The sequence below is a fragment of the Lepidochelys kempii genome, chromosome 3, assembly GCF_965140285.1.
Source record: "Lepidochelys kempii isolate rLepKem1 chromosome 3, rLepKem1.hap1, whole genome shotgun sequence".
NCBI lineage: Eukaryota > Metazoa > Chordata > Testudines > Cheloniidae > Lepidochelys > Lepidochelys kempii.
Window position 1 is genome coordinate 93352621 of NC_136382.1, and position 14297 is coordinate 93366917.

The following is a 14297-nucleotide window of genomic DNA, read 5'->3' on the forward strand; positions in this document are numbered from 1 at the left end:
CTTCTTTTACACCATCCTTAATGCTGCCTATCCCAGAGAAAAGGTTGGACTTTCAGTCTGTCCTCCACCAAGCATCCATTTTTGAAAACATCATTCACCTTTTGCAAGCTAGTCTGCATGTCTTGGGGCACAAAATAAGCTCAAGTGGCCTGGGTTAGGTGTGAATGAGGAAAGGACACTGGTTAGACCTCATGCATCACCATGCTAAAGACTATTAGTTTGCAATACTGCAATGGACATGTCAGATTGTGGAGGGAATCAAAACCATGCTACTTCAGTCATGTGACAAGCATGAAAGAAAGTTGCTTTCCTCCAACATTGAGCAAGGAACATTATTAGAATAGGTTTCAGAGTGATAGCCGTGTTAGTCTGTATCAGCAAAAAGAACGAGGAGTACTTGTGCACCTTAGAGACTAACAAATTTATTTGGGCATAAGCTTTTGTGGGCTAAAACCCACTTTATCGGATGCATGCAGTGGAAAATACAGTAGAAAGATATAGATAGATAAATAGAACATGAACAAATGGGTGTTGCCATACCAACTCTAACAAGACTAATCAATTAAGGTTGGCTGCTATCAGCAGGAGAAAAAATACTTTTGTAGTGGTAATCAGGATGGCCCATTTCAAACAGTTGACAAGAAGGTGTGAGTAACAGTAGGGGAAAAATTAGCATGGGGAAATAGTTTTTAGTTTGTGTAATGACTCATCCACTCCCAGTTTTTTTTCAAGCCTAATTTAATGGTGTCCAGTTTGCAAATTAATTGCCGTTTGGCAGTTTCTCGTTGGAATCTGTTTTTGAAGCTTTTTTGTTGAATAATTGTGACTTTTAGGTCTGTAATTGAGTGTCTAGGGAGGTTGAAGTAGTGTTCTCCACTGGTTTTTGAATGTTATAATTCTTGACGTCTGATTTATGTCCATTTATTCTTTTGCATAGAGACTGTCTGGTTTGGCCAACGTACATGGCCGTGTATATATACCTACTGTATTTTCCACTGCATGCATCCGATGAAGTGGGTTTTAGCCCACGAAAGCTTATGCCCAAATAAATTTGTTAGTCTCTAAGGTGCCACAACTACTCCTCATTCTTTTTATTATTAGAATAGTCTCCTTAAAGTTGCTCTGTTCACTCTCTGCTTCACGGTAAATCTCTGTCTAGAAACTTAACCAGGTCCCTCCTGCCTCATTTCCTGCTACAAATACAAAGAAAAGGACACACATTCTCTCCCTGCCTCTCCTTCTCCCCTCAGCTGATACAAAGCCTGAGGCCAAGCCAAAGCATCTGAGTACATTGTTAGCCTGCCTTCAATTGAAATTCATTTGAACTTGGAGCAAGAACCTGTAAGGATAGATGCTCAGATTTACACCAAACAAAATAGTATATGTTTTACAAAATCATGGAGGAAAAATTACTGCTAAGACCATAGCAAAACAGATTATAGGGTAAAAGTAGGAGCAGCTTGAGTCTGACCTGGGAGTCCCCATTATGCAACACGTGTTTTGAGATAGATCACACAAGATGAAAGCAGGATGGGGACTAGGGAAGACACAAGCTGCAAGGTACCATTGTATGTATGACATATTGGCAACACATCCATTTTATTGCATTCTGAAGTGTCTCAGAATGCAATCTGTGTATTCATGTGCAAAAATGACAAAGCAGACTAGAAAGCTATTAGGGTTGACAGTGCAATGCATTCTTAAGGAGATAACATTCCTGTTATCATAGTGGAATAATCTACCAGGAACAAAAGTGACTCTCAGGAACCAATCAAGATTCCATTGTGTTCAGCGAGCATTGAGATGAAACTCTTAGAAAACGAATAGTGCTTTAAAGAGGAACTGAAATACTCATTGGATGGGGAAGCTGTAATGATTTGCAATTCATTTTGATATGTCATTCCAATCGCAATTGCAAATTTTAGCAAAATTAAAATGAACAAAACCTATCAAAATTAGCAAAACCTAGACATTAAGATTTGTATAAATCTGCTGCTAATGAAATGTTAGTTATATAATTAGAATGTTAGTTGATTTAGCTTTCATAATATGCGAGATAGTCTTAACAAGAGATCCTCATGCGCACCATAAAGTGGAATATTGTTTGTCCGAGCACTTTGAAATAATTTTTAATACCAGATATTTATTGCACTGAGTTGTACTTAAGTTCCAAAATATGGCTCTCTACTGTCAAGCTTTTCAAATCTATCTCTACCTACAAATGAATGAAGCAGAATATTAAGGAGGTCTAGATCTCTGCCAGGTATGAACTGAAACATTTTGCGGATTGACCAGTTCTTAAAAGTTTGCTTATCAAATGGCAAAGCCGTCTTGTTTTACGGTGACTTTTGCACTGCTTTGGTTCTCTGACAGCTTTTCTTCTCTGACACTTCGCTGATGTATGAACTTTGTGTCTCCCCATTCTGACTGATTTATTGCATGAAAGGCTAGGCAACTGGGAGCTCAAGGAGGCTGCTGTATATGGTATTGTGGAGTCAATGAAGTTCAGAAGGAAAGGATGCTATGACAACATGTTTTAAGGTAGAAATGGGACCACAAAGGAATAAGAGAAAAGGGAAGGGGGCCTCAAAGCTGCAAGAGAAAATGTTCCTCTGCATGGCTTGGGTGAGGAACTCCTTGTCCCAGTCTCTTCTATCAGGCTTGCAGGCGTGCACCCCATCTCTTTTGCTTCTCGTGGGGGAGAAGCTGTATTTTTGTTTTGTTTTGTTGAGAGGACTTCTCCCAACTTGCAGCCACCAGAGAGCTGTCAGCTGCTGCTGCTTTTACATAGGGATAATGGATGTGGTCTGGAGGGATGTGATGTAGGAACAATGAATGTATCTGGACTTTAGGGAGATCTAAGGGAGGTCCAAAGCTAAAGTGGAAAAGCAGACCAAAACCTTGTGTTGGAATTGGGTTTGGTAGTGTTTGTTTTTAAACCCCTCCTCCTCTTAAATTGGGAAGGATTTGGTAAAATGAGCTGGCTTACCTGAGCACATCAAACTTTCAAGTGCATAAATCTTGCTAGGTGCCTCACTGCTCAATTCAAAATTCACATTTAGGTGTCTAGATCCTGTGGAAAACCTCTTAAAATTTCCATTTAGACACTGAATAATGCACAGAAAAGGCTAGTTAAGCACCTAACCTGTTTTGAAAATTGTTAGGCACTGTACAAACAGAGCAAAGAGACAGTCCCTGCTCCAAAGAGCTCATAATAAGACTAAAAGACAACAGATGGTTGTAGACAGAGAGAGACAAAGAAACAATGAGGCAATATTGGTAAGCATGGTAAGCAGTGTTCTCCATGTACCAGTCGACTAATCATCATCAAGTTTTTGTGGGTAACATGGAAAAGGAGAGTTTTTAGGAAGGATTTGAAAGAGGGCAATGAGGTGGCTTTGCACATGTTTATGGGAAGTTCCTCCCAAGCATGAAGGGCAACATATGAGAAAACATGAATGTGTTTGTTTGAAAACTTAACAAGTGAGAAATGGAGGCTGACATTATGGGCTTATTGGAGATGGGAGTTGACATTTCTATCCTGAAACAGGGATGGTAGGCAGACTGGAGATAGGCATGATGAGCCTTGAAAGTGAAGACAAGCACTTATGTTTGTTGCAATATGGATGAGGGAGGCAGTGGAGCGATGCAAAGACAAGGGAGGACATGGTCAAAGGATTGGGCTAGGAGAAGGACCTTTGCCATAGCATTCTAACTGGATACAAGTAGAGCAAGACTGCATTTGTCAAGGTCAGAGAAAAGGATGTTGCAGTAATTGAGACATGAGATGATAAGAGCCCTTACTGTGTGGATGACTAAGAGAGGCCATATATTAAAGATGTTATGCAGAAAAAATCTGCAAAATTTTCATCTAGAAGGAGTCTATATTATACTCCCACCTGTCCCCTTTGTTGTCAATATAAAGTACTTAGGACAAGGGTTGGCTCCCTGATATTTCAGTGAGCCTTCCAGACCATCCCAGTTAAGCATCTCGGGGCTGGAGGCACTCCTTTCTTCATGGATTCCCTTGCTTTTAGCTTCTCAGCAAATCCTAAACAACACTGACGATGATGCTCCTTTTGTATTTCGTCTCATTGCCAGCAGGATGGGACACAAACAGTGACATAGTCAGAAGAATGTAACTGAAAATTTGGCACAATATAGGGAAATTATCCTCTTGGATCTACATAACTGATCTTGACTCCAATGTTCTATTTTCCCTTAGGATATAATCCCGCTCTCAAACGTTTAATTTGGTTTTAATTGGAGTAGGATCAGCCCCTAAATATACGAGGTTAAGTCCTAGCCCCATTAAAGTCAATTGCAAAACTACTATTGATTTTAAATGTGCCAGGATTCCATCCCAGGAACTTCCACTGACTAAACTGATGTCAGTGGGCCTTATTCTCATTTACAATAAGGCACCTTCACATTATTCTGTCAGTATAAAAAGGCCTTAAAGTGGCTATACATTCCATTTATATCCATTTTAAGGCACCTTTAAACTACCTGAGTGGTGTAAAGGGGCCATTCATAGTGTGAAGGAGAATCCGGCTCAGTGACAGTAGCGTACATGCAAGGAGCAAAATATTACAGTCCAGAGCTGGTGTGTGGATCTGGAAAGATAATGTTGCTCAGCATCATGTATAATGCACATAAGGCAGAGGTTCGATAAACACTATTTACCTGCTGCACGCAATTTCTTGGAAACAAATGCTATTCAGACCCCTCTGTGAGTTTGATAAATGTTTTGTTTACACGTTGATGTGTCAGCTCCTGCCTCACTCTCACCTTACCCTGTAAATAAAACATTTATCAAACTTAGAGATTTCTGAATAGTTGGTTTTTTTACGCTAAGGAATGTTCTGCCGCAAGTAAACACAGTTGCCTAAGTAATTAACATCACAGTGTAGGCTGGACTGAGGAGCTCTTGATTTGACTGTTGCGTGCATGCCTTAATTTTGTTTAATGGCCTTTTTATTGATTTTTAGTTGCTTAAATCTTCATGCATCTGTTATATCTTTCAAAACCAGATTAGCGGTATGAAGGGGAAACGCAGGGGGTTCTTCCCAGAAGTATTTAGTCATGGAGCACAGTCAATGGGGGGAAAAAAAAACAACCACCAGGGGAGTACATGCCAGATGACCAGTTTTCAGAGAGAGCAGTCTTCATTCCCTTGGATCACTCGCTAGTTTTGGGAAGAACTATGGGTACTGTCCTACTCCAGTCCCAGCTAGCTCCCTTTAGAGTATCCAACATTGCTGGTAAGCACCAGGATTCCTTTGCATCTTGTGTTCAGGGAGTGCAACCTGACCATTAATTCATATTTGGTTTGCTGTAAACTGCTTAGGATACAACAGAAGATAAGAAATAGATAAATAAAATTACCACTACTAACCCTGTGGTATATAACCCTATAACCCTAATTATAACCCTGCCAGAATAGGAATTTCTACTCTAGCTATATTCTGCAGTGCTTTGTCTAGTTCAGGTTCAAATGACCCTCTCTAATGTATCAGATTATATATAATGGCAAAAATGTATTGTAATCCTCCATTTTAAAATGTTGATTAGTTGTTTGTAATATTTTAAATATATATTTTTGTTAACACAGATATTTGGAATGTTTAGCTCAAACATACTGATATTTTATGTAATATAACATAGGCTTATATTAATCAATCCATATGGACATAAATAGGACCCAAGGGGTTTCTCAGAATCTGTTGTCTGAAAATTGTTTACCTATAAGAGCACATGAAGAGTTAGGAGAATATATCCTAGTGATGTCTGATTAAAATAGGATTTGTATAAAGTAGATTTTTTAGGATTTTATTTATTATTTGTTTTGTATGAACATAAAGGGAAAGCCCTAATCATTTGTCACTTATAAAAATACCATGGGATTTTTTTTTAAGAGTCAGGTTCCAATTATGAACAGTATATTCTCCCTATATGTCCTAAAATGTCCCTATAATTTTCAATGGATAAACTATATTCCACTTCCCCTCCTAAAAGCTAGTCTGGCATGATTTGGCTTCTGCCTTCCACCTCTGAGGTGGTAACTTTTCCATGGGAGGAGAGCAATTCTGATATACACATGGGGTCATATTTCTATACTTGCTGAGCACCTGCAGTGCCAGATGACTTCAATCTAATTGAGATGTTTTTGGTTAAAAAAGGCTAAAGCAACATCATGTTGTTGTAGAAATGTATCTTTTACAAAAGCTGCCTTGCTGTGCACATATCTAGTTCATGGTTGATTCCAGCACTTACTCAGATCAAATGATTGACTGAATGAATATGATTTAGTCCATTTCAAGGGTCATCTTCACAGAGGTGTTTTTAATATAGTTTTAATAAAAAAAGTAGCTTTGATGCAAAATTTGCAGCCAGCTCCAGTTGACACATCTTTGTGCCTCATTGTTTATTGCCTCTTCACAAGGACAATATTGATAGATAATGTTTAAAATGAACAGGTGGAGAGATCAGTTCTGACTAATGACCTGCCAACCAAAAAATAAAGCTGTTGATATAGGGAAATAATACCAGAATTGTGTCAATAAAAACAACTGAGAGCTATTTGTTAAAATTTTACTTACTGATATTTTCTTTCTGAAGTTAAGAAAAACAATAACTAAACAAAAACAAATAGAATTGGCAATTATTAGTTAATATTTGACAAGCACTATCTGTCAGTCGTTCCATTGATAGATCTATTGTTGACTCCCTAAGTACCCCAAACTTGTAGGTTCTTATGTCTGTGAATTTGGTGTTTATGAATATAATAGAAAAAAGAGAGAAATTTGAAGCACAGCATCACTTTACGCCAACTGCCAAAGAGCCTTAACAGCTAGAATTTAAAATGTCAAGTATGAACAATGCTGGATTACAGAGGCCTCCAGAGCTCCTTTGTATATGATGGGAAAAAAAGCTGGAGAGGGAGGAAAGAATAAAAAGAAAATGGTGTAGCATTCCATCCCTTTACAATATAATATGTGGTCTCTGAAGCATTCTTATGTTTCTCTGGAGTCTCTTTTGACGGTCACCTATCAGACACTTGTGTCCCTGATGTATAACAATGATCAGTATTGATGAACAATTGTAATGCTGGAGACCATTGAATCTTGAATCTGCTGAAGTTATATTTTTCATTTCTGCATCCTGTGTGCAGTCACTTATCCAGTCTGTCTCTCTCATCAATCATATTTCATATTCTCTGCTCTCTTCTCCTCTCCCATAGTCAGCCACTTTTGCTTATTGTGGTTTTTTATGAATCATTTGAGCCCCATGTGACAAAGTAAGGGAGTAGGAATAAAATCTGATTGTCTGATTTAATGAATATCTTGTGGTGCTGTGGTGGTAATTTCTTGTCTTCAGTTATTGCAGTAAGGCATTTGCCAAAAACCTGGGAGAGGAGCATAACTGAGAGCTTCTAGAGCAGGGGTCTCAAAGTCCCAGCCCGTGGGCCATCTGCGGCCTGAGAACCTCCCCACTGCGGCCCACAGAGGAGACCGATGCAGCCAGGCTGCCGGCTGTCTGCTGCAGGCGCCGCCCCCTGCAGCTCCCATTGGCTAGGGGAGAGGGACAGAAATACCACCACTGGCTGCCAGGCAGAGTCAGTGTCACTTTTTTCCACAATGAATATAAACAAGTCAAAATACCGAACACAACTATCTGATCCACACCTTGCTGCAATCCTGAAGGTTTCAACTGCCCAGTCACTGAGGCCAAACATCAACAAGCGGACAGAACTGAAGCATTGCCAGATGTCTGGCAAACACTAAAAACTCTCTGGCAGGCGAAGAATTGTATAAAGTTGTATGCCAACTTTATTATTTCTAAGAAATTTGAAATAAATACAATATACGTGTTTTCTTTTCTGAACGCCATCTTCAGTGACATTATTGGCCTGCTGGGAGGATTTGAGGACTAGCACTGGCCCTAAGGTAAATTGAGTTTGAAACCCCTGTTCTAGAGGCTTTTCCCTTTACATTTTACCTGATACAAAATACTTCTTCAAGTCGTTGTGAACAGTATTGGAGTCTACACTATGGAGACATTGGGCCACTTTCTATTCAAATACAAGAGTGTAATGGCCAGATCTTCAGCTGGTGTAAATCAGTATAGCTCCACTGAAGTCATTTACACCAGCTGAGTACCTGATCTTGTATGGAATAATGCCAGCATCTGGCCCATTGGGTTCCAGTCTACATGTGGGTACATCTTCCTCTTGTGCATTAGTTTGAATTGCTATGTTCCCTTGAGCACTATGGCTTGAGTCTCCCAGACTGGGTAGACAGACTTGCACGAGCAGGACTCAGGTTAGAACTACCAGCGCTTGAGCTAGTGCAATAAAATTAGCCATGTGGATGTTCCAGCTTCAGCTGGAGCTCAGGTTCTCAACCTATGGGGTCAGGTGGTCTTAGGAGCTCAAACTTCCCTAAGCTGGAATGTCAATATTGCTATTTTTAGTGCACTAGCACTAGTCTGTCTACTTGGATTGGGAGACTTACTCCCAGCTTCAGTGTAGACATGCTCTAGGCAGTTTAGAGAACAGTAATGGGGATAACAAAGTTAGATTCATAGATTTAAAAGCAAGAAGAAACTGTTGTAATAATCTATTCCAATGTCTTGCATAAGTCAGGCCAAAGAACTTCACTCAATAATTTCTGCATCCTCTAACTCTTGTTTGAGCTACAGCATATATTTTAGGAAGATATCCAGTCTTTATTTAGGTTTCACAGGAGCAGCCGTGTTAGTCTGTATCTGCAAAAAGAAAATTTGTTAGTCTCTAAGGTGCCACAAGTCCTCCTTTTCTTTTTGCAGTCTTTATTTAAACACTTCATGTGATGGCAAATCCATCACATCCCTAGATCAGTTGTTCTAAAGTTCCATTTGTTGTTCCATATTATTAAACATTTGCACCTTGTTTCTATTGGAATGTGTCTAGCTTCAGCTTCTAGATCATTGGATCTTATCATGCCTTTTTCTGCTAGACCTAAGAACTATCTACTATCAGCAATCTCTTCCCCACCTAGGTACATGTACACCTCTTAACCTTCTCTTGAATAAACTAAATAGATAATGTCTTTAATCTCTGTGAGGCATGTTTTCCAGACCTCCACAAATTCTTGTAGCTCTTTTTTGAACTCCTTTTTTCAATTTTTTCTGCATCATTTTTTTTTGAAGTGGGGACACCAGAACTGTACATAGTAGGAGTATTGTGCTGGGGAAGATTGAACAAATCTGTCCTATACCCCCAGCTCCCCAATAAATAAATAAATGACACCATACATTCGATTTTTGCATTTATTAAAGGTTACTTGTCCATCCAGCTGAATGGATTTTTCAGTTGTTAGGTTGTGCCAGATGGCACCATTCTCCTTAAGCTCCGTAAAACTTTACATTGGACCCATGGAACTACATGTAATCTACTTAAATATAGCCAACCTTGAGTCTCTCTGATACCCTGCAGGCAAAAGCTCTCTGTGATTTTGGAGACACCATAAATGTCAGTGATATCTCCGGTTTCATTTAGGAAAAATAAAAGGAACAGTTGTAGACTTTTTCACTGCGGAGAGTGCCATTAAAATTGTAAAATAATCACCAGGGATGGAAATAGAACTGGTCTGACTCGGGATAAGAATCTACTACAGCTGTGAACTACACAAGATCCTCCTCTAGTTCAAAGGGTGGAGGCTCATGCTGATGAGCTAAGTGTTGCTAGACTCAGATCTACACACTGTTGGTGGCCCAAAGAGGGTTTTCATGGAAGTGTGTCACACTGATTTTGTCACAGTGTTATTCACTATTCCTCCATCTCTTCAGAGCTGACCCTTGGAGCCTGTGAAACATGCCACCCAGCTGCTGCTGATGGTGGAAAGAGAAGGAAATTGTCTACAATTCACAAGAATGTATATTCTACTCTTCAAGATAAGGAGGCCTGGAGCTTTGACTCAATCGAATTCTCCAATGAAATAATTTCCTAAAAAATTGTGTGGAGAAAATGTACAAGCTTTTTTGTCTTGTAGCAGAGAAGTTATGTTCTAGCTCAGAGTTCTCTCTGGTGAAAAAAATAGTAAGTTAATTTCTGTGATAGTCTGACTAAATTTATCTTGCTGACGTTCAACAAATGCCCTTCATATCCCATGCATAGTGGTTCGATCTTGGTAGACAGGAGTTGATTTGGGGTTTTATGGGAAAGATGTTAAAAAAAATTGTTTTGCAGGCCCACTCCAAAATGTGAAGTTTGGCTCTGCAAGAAAAAACTTTATGATGCCAGCTGATCAACTTGCAGTCTGTAATATACTTACACTCTGCTGTACTTATAATCCTTTACTGCAGTACACATACAAAACCATGAAAGCGGCTACGTTTTGATAGCAGTCTCATTTTCATGCACTGCAAGTTTCTAAACAATTAAAACAAATAAGTACAAGCAGCAATTGCCTTTGATGGTAATTTCTGTCCTGAAAACTCTTGTTGCTTTAGGGGAGAGAAAAGTTTTGAAATGTATTTTTTCTTCAGGGAAAAGGATGCATTGGTTGAACAAAATATATTCGAATAATCAGCCATAAGAACTGGATATCCTGAGGCTCAGGCTGTACTTCCTTTTCATTCCATCATCTAGCATTCAGTTTTATAGTGAGGCTGTCTAATTCTAACATAGGCTTTCTGAGCAATAATTATCTTTTCATTTACCCAAACAGACTTGCAGGGCAACTTCAGAGAATTGTTGAACACACATTTACCAGATGAAACCCACTGTTTTTTTTTTTTTAACATTTCAGACTACAGTAAAAGCTGTGTTATCTGGCACTTTACCAACCGGAAAGCTCTAGAAACCAGCATTTCTGATATCTCCAGATACAAACCTTCAATAGGGTTGCCAGGCTCCCTCCCTGGCTCTGCGTGGCTACCCGGAAGCAGCGACATGTCCCTGCTGCTCCTAGGCGGAGGAACGACCACAGGAGCTCCATGGGCTGCCCTCGCCCCATCCTGAGCACAGGCGCAGCAGCTCCCATTGGTCGGGAACCACAACCAATGTGAGCTGCGGGGGCGGGGCAGCGTGCTGAGCTGACTGGCTGTGCCTTCACCTAGGAGCAGCATGGACATTTCACTGCTTCCGGGGAGCTGCTCGAGGCAAGTGCCGCCCAGATCTGGCACCCTGAGATCCTTCCCATGCCGCATTTCCTGCACCCAAACTCCCACTCAGAGCCCACGCCCCACACCTCCTCCCGCACCCCAGCCCTGAGTCCCCTCCTACACCCAAACTCCCTCCCTCCATTGGTAAGTATAAGTATAATTCTTAGTTAACTGGAATTTTTGACTAACCAGCACCCCGCATTTCCACAACATGCTGGATGCTTTTACTGCATTTCTGGTTAGTATTTTAGGCTACAATTTGTTAAGTACACCATTGTTACTCAGTAACTTTGTGTACATCACATCAACAAGCCAGCTGTATTAAAAGGCATTAATACATCCATTGGAGTCTGATCCTACTCCCATTGAAGTCAGTGGCAAAAATCCCGTTAATTTCAATGAGAAATGGATGTGCTCATACAGTATGTGGAAATTCACCTCTGTCCAGAGAGACAGCACCGGGTCTATTTTGAAGCTCAAAGTAGTCCATGGGCCTTGTACTGTCCCTTTGTACAAGAGTGAATTTTACTCATAGTGATCAAAGCAGATTTTTGGCAAAAATTTTCAAGAAAGCCCACTGGAAGTAGGAAAAATTATGATTTTACTAATATATTGACAGCCACAAACCCTCCCTCGTCCCCGAGCTCTGAAGCTACCAAAAAGATGGACCCGGAAGTCAGCAAAATGATTTAAATTTACTCTTCAACTTAGGTAAGTCTACTATTTCAATACAAGTACAAATTGCCTGGTATTTGTTTTTAAAACTTATGCCTACATATCCTGCTCCTTGAATCCACTTCCATCCTGTAATTTAGTTTGATGGAACTCTTCTTGGGAGAGATTATGTAATGAAATGCATGCTTTATAATGTGAAAGAAAAGATAAGTAATTGGTTTTAAATTATGTAGATATAAACCACTGCCTGTCAAACTAAAACAATATAGATTGCTGCTTGTCAAGAAAGGGGGAAAATTGTCTGTGTGGCTCCTCTACCTGATTAAACTTTACAAAATAACCAGAAAAGGATTTCTGCTGGAGAAATGAAAAGTTACTTTTTTAACTTAATTACATATCAAGGCTAAATGGCTTACATTTGTTTCTAAATAATTGTAATGCACAGTTAACAAAAGATGTTAAACCTATAATTTTCAAAAAATGTAATGTGGATTCCTTAATTGGATTTTAATTGTTTTACACACATCCTTGAGTTATACAGCTTGTCCTGGAATTCCACATGACTTGATTTTTTTTAAGTAGTGTAAATCAAAGGTATAAGATGCATTGGGCTCATTCTTGTAAACATTACTAAAGTTTTGTGGGTCCATGTGTGTACACAGATGTGAAAAATGTTGTTATAGCTTATAAATGAGTAACTCAAACCACTCATTCTACATTCCATTTAAATGCTGTAAAAGAAAAAGATCTGAACTTATCTGAGTGCACAGAATCCAACATCTGTGACACTACAATATGGACCATATTCAGAAGTGACGTGCCCAACTAGGCCTTACTCATTGTTATACTCTACTGTTAGTGCTTTCCATCCTTCACTTCCATTCCCTTGGTTGTAACTAACACCAATATAGATTATTTTACGTCCAGTTTCTGGTATCTATCTTACACCACCTTACATATCACCTATGAATTTGGCCTATTGATTTCATTGCATCTGTGACAGCAAACTAAGGGCCTGATCCAAAGCCCATTAAAATCAATGAAATCTTTCCATTGACTTCATGAACCTTTGGGTCTAGCCCTAAATGCTGTAGTGGGGAGAAGCTGTTTTCTAATGGTCTCTCTGAAGATTTTGCAGATGATCTCTCTGCAGATTAATGGTCTAATGATCTCTCTGCAGATAAATACCCAGGCCCTTGCATGGAGTGAGCATGAGGACTGAGATTGTGGCCTTTCCTCATGTGCAATTGAAAAGATAAGTAGTTTTGAGTTTAGAAAGAGCCTTGGGATATGACAGTGAGGAGAACCAGCATTGCCCCCTGTATATCCCCGTTATGGACCTGTGTGTGTCTGGGAAGCATAATCTGATACTGCAGAGAAAAAAGGAGACTAGTGGGAAAATACAGTTAAGAAGCCCAATTCTACTCCAGGCTTGCTCACTGTGTTTCTGGGTACAGGCTTCAATGCTATCTTGAACAAGGCCTTAAATGAAAGCAAAGACAGAGTCCTTTCTAGCTATGGCTGTCTAACTTGGGGATGACTGGTTCCACACATTCTCAGGGCTGGATTGGGAACATGTTTTTTTAAAAGTTTATCCAAGTGAATGGTGAATTCCCCCAAGAATCAGTCTAACTACTTCCCTTCCACAGATGCCATTGAATCAAATGGCAATGACATCAGCTAAAGAAAACAGCTGCAACATTATTCTCTGAAAGCAATAAAAACAAGTGCAGAGTATTTCACTTAGAGTGAAAAAATCATATGCATAACTACAAAATGGGGATTAACTGGCAAGGTGGGTAGTACTGCTGAAAAGGATCTGGGGGTTCTAGCAGGTCACAAATTGAATATGAGTCAACAATGTAATGCAGTTGTATAAAAGGCTGATATCATTCTGGAGTGAATTAACAGGAGTGTCGCATGTAAAACATAGGAGGTAATTGTCCCACTCCGCTTGGCACTGGTGAAGCCTGAGCACGAGTTCTGTGTCCAGTTCTGGGTGCAACACTTTAGGAAAGATGTGGATAAAATTGGATAGAGACTAGAGGAGGTCAACAAACATGATAAAAGACTTAGAAAATCTGACCTAAGAGGAATGGTTAAAAAAAACGGAGCATGTGTAATCTTGAGATAAAAACACTCAGGGAAGGGACCTAATTACAGCCTTCAAATATGTTGAGGGCTGATTCTAAAGAGGATGGTGGCCAATTGTTTTTCATGTCCACTGAAGATAAGACAAGAAGTAATAGGCTTAATCTGCAGCAAGACAGATTCAGGTTAGATATTAGGAAAAACTTTCTAACTATAAGGGTAATTAAGCACTGGAATAGGCTTCCAAGGGAGGTTTTGGATTTCCCATCTTTGGAGGTTTTAAGAACAGGTTGGAAAAACACCTGTCAGGGATGGTCCAGGTTTACTTTTTCCTACCCCAGTGCAGGGGGCTGGACTTCTTGATTTCTCTCTAAGTCCTTTCC